A 2,650-nucleotide genomic window follows, 5' to 3' on the forward strand; every position below is an offset into this window, starting at 1 on the left:
GGGGACCGAGCCTGAGGGGCGGACAGGGCCTGAGGGGCGGGGACCGAGCCTGAGGGGCGGGCAGGGACAGAGGGGCGGGGACGGGGACAGAGGATGAGGACAGAGTGGGGATAGGGGGTTCAAAGAGCTCAGAGTCATAGCGCTGTAAAAGTGGTAGTACAGGCCTTATTGTTAATGAAATCAAGTGAATTCGACCCTGATCCAGAGGCTTCTTGCACGCCAGATTATCTTTTTTGCTTTTTCTTGAAATAAAAGTAGTTTTTCAGTCCCTCCTGAGGTGAATATGTCCAGTTCTGGGCTTCTTGGTACAAGAAAGACAAGGAGCTGCTGGAGAGGGTCCAGCGGAGGCACAAAGTGAGGAGGGGTCTGGAGCATCTCTGTGAGGAGAGACTCGGGAGCTGGGCCTGGTTAGTCTGAGAAGAGACCTGACAGGAGATCTCATCAATTCATATAAATATGTCCAAGAGGATGGTGCCAGGCTCTTTCCGGTGTTTCCCAGCAGCAGGGTGAGGAGCAATGGCCATAAACTAAAACACAAGGAGTTTCACCTCGACACGAGGAAAAGCTGACACACAGTGCGGGACAGGCTGCCCTGGGAGGTCATGGCTCTCCCTCTCACCTGGACACGTTCCCTTATCACCAGCTCCAGGTGACCCTGCCTTGCTAGGGGGGTTGGTTGCACTGGATCACCTCCAGAGGTGCCTTCCAACCTTGACAATTCCGCCTCCTCCCACGGTGATGGAGCCGCCCCGCTGTGCTGCCAGCGCTGCCTGGCCCGGCCTGCACGGCTCCACACGGGCGGGCATGGGGCTGCCATTGCTGAGGGTGGCAACGGAACGAGCGGCAATTGCAGGCATGGCACTCGTGTTTGAATGTTATTAATAACATAGTGTCATCTGTTAATAGCACGGTGTTGCATCGGCGCAGCAGTCGAGTGCGTCCGTCTGTCTGTGGCTCCGGTTTGAAGGTGCAGTTTTGGAAACTGAGTAACTCAGCAGGGCGACCATGCCATCCTCTAGCCCTGAAATCCTGCTGCAAGTGTAGAGCTCAGGGCTCAGAGTCCTGCTGTCTGACTGACCCTTTGTGAAAGCTTTTCTGCCATCCCCTGTGCTCGTAGAACTTGTCACTGACCTCGGGGACTCCCAGGGGACCCAGTGGCCAAAGCCAGCTGCCTTTTGGCTGCTTAAGGTCTAGGATTCACAAGCCCTCACACAAGCAGTTTAGTGTCACAGCTGACTATTGGCTAAGAAATGTGTAATTTTGCCGGCTCTTGTGCTGGAAGGAAGAATTTTCCTTCCTTGGTGTTTATTTTTCTGTGAGTAATGAGTTCGCTTTGAATGTGTCCTAATTTTACTTTGCACTTGAATTGTTTTTCTCACTAAACCTTCAAGTGCCTGATTTTATATCTCATAAGGTAATGTCTGCAGGTGCCTCCTGCCTCTTTCCTTCGCTGTCATTCTAGTAACACCACAAGGAAATAACCTGCTTCAAAAGGGATAGAAGAAAGGTTTTGGTCAAGGTACTTGTACTGTTGTACAAGTGTTTCCTGAGATGGAAGTAAGAGGAAACTTTTATATTTGAAAAATTGATTGAATCTGTTCATGGCAGAGCACTAGGCTCCTGACAGCCTGTAAGACATGCTTAAATATGGAAAGGGGAGCTAGCAAGTAGAAAACAACTAGATTAATTACTGGGGGAAAAAAAGTCCCTTCAGTAAGAGTAAAGGTGTACAGGTCTAGTATAAAGAAGAGGATTTGATTTTAAGATGGTTTCTTCTTTGTCCCTTTCCTAACAAAAAAGGCCGTTCAAAAAACCCAGAACCACCAGAATGAAAAAAAAAAAAAAAAAAAAAAAAGGATCTTGGTGACCTTCAGGAGAAAACTATCTGAAAGGGAAATTTTTTTTTATTTCCTTGCTCTCTCTCCCCAGTCCCTGTTTAGAGGAACTGGTAGGTCTACTGGCAAAGGGGCTTTTGCAAATTTATACTTAGATATTCTTTCTGTAGTGAAATTTCTCATTTTTAAAGGGAAAGGACAAACGTAATGAAATGTGCAAACTGAGCTGGGAATGGTTTTGATAATGTGCCTTATTCTTCTCCTGTAAAAGCCCTTTAAAGAAAATCCAGAAAGGGAGATCTTAGAATCTTAAGCAAGCCTGTGCTTGCTTAAGATATTTCATCTTTATTAAGGAGAAAGGAAAATTAGGGGGAAGAGCTGGCAAGAGTGGAGGTGGGATGGAGGAATTTGCATTATTGGTACATGAAATAGACCAGAAACTGGACAAGACTGAGCCTAGGGGGTGGAATAATTTGAGTTTTATTATTAGGTGAAACAATACAAGGTATCAGAATGAAATTCCATAATTCCTTTAAAGCATGCTGTATATATTTTTACACTTAGACAACTCAAGCTTTGTTTCTTCCCTCAGTCGTGCCTTCCTCTCAGAGCTAAAGGAGAACTAGATGTGTCCCAGCTTGGACATCATGGAGAGTGAAATCAAAGTTCTGTTTGCTTTTCCTGGTGAGTTCATTTTACAGCACCTTATTCCTCTGCATCTTCTCTTGCTCAGGCTTGTGGTGGGGTAGGGAAGGTCATTCCCAGAGAAAAATTAATAAGTTCTAATGGGTTTAAGTGAAACAGGTGCACTACAG

This window comes from Pyrgilauda ruficollis, unplaced genomic scaffold (genome assembly GCF_017590135.1).
Source record: "Pyrgilauda ruficollis isolate IOZ18807 unplaced genomic scaffold, ASM1759013v1 scaffold21, whole genome shotgun sequence".
NCBI lineage: Eukaryota > Metazoa > Chordata > Aves > Passeriformes > Passeridae > Pyrgilauda > Pyrgilauda ruficollis.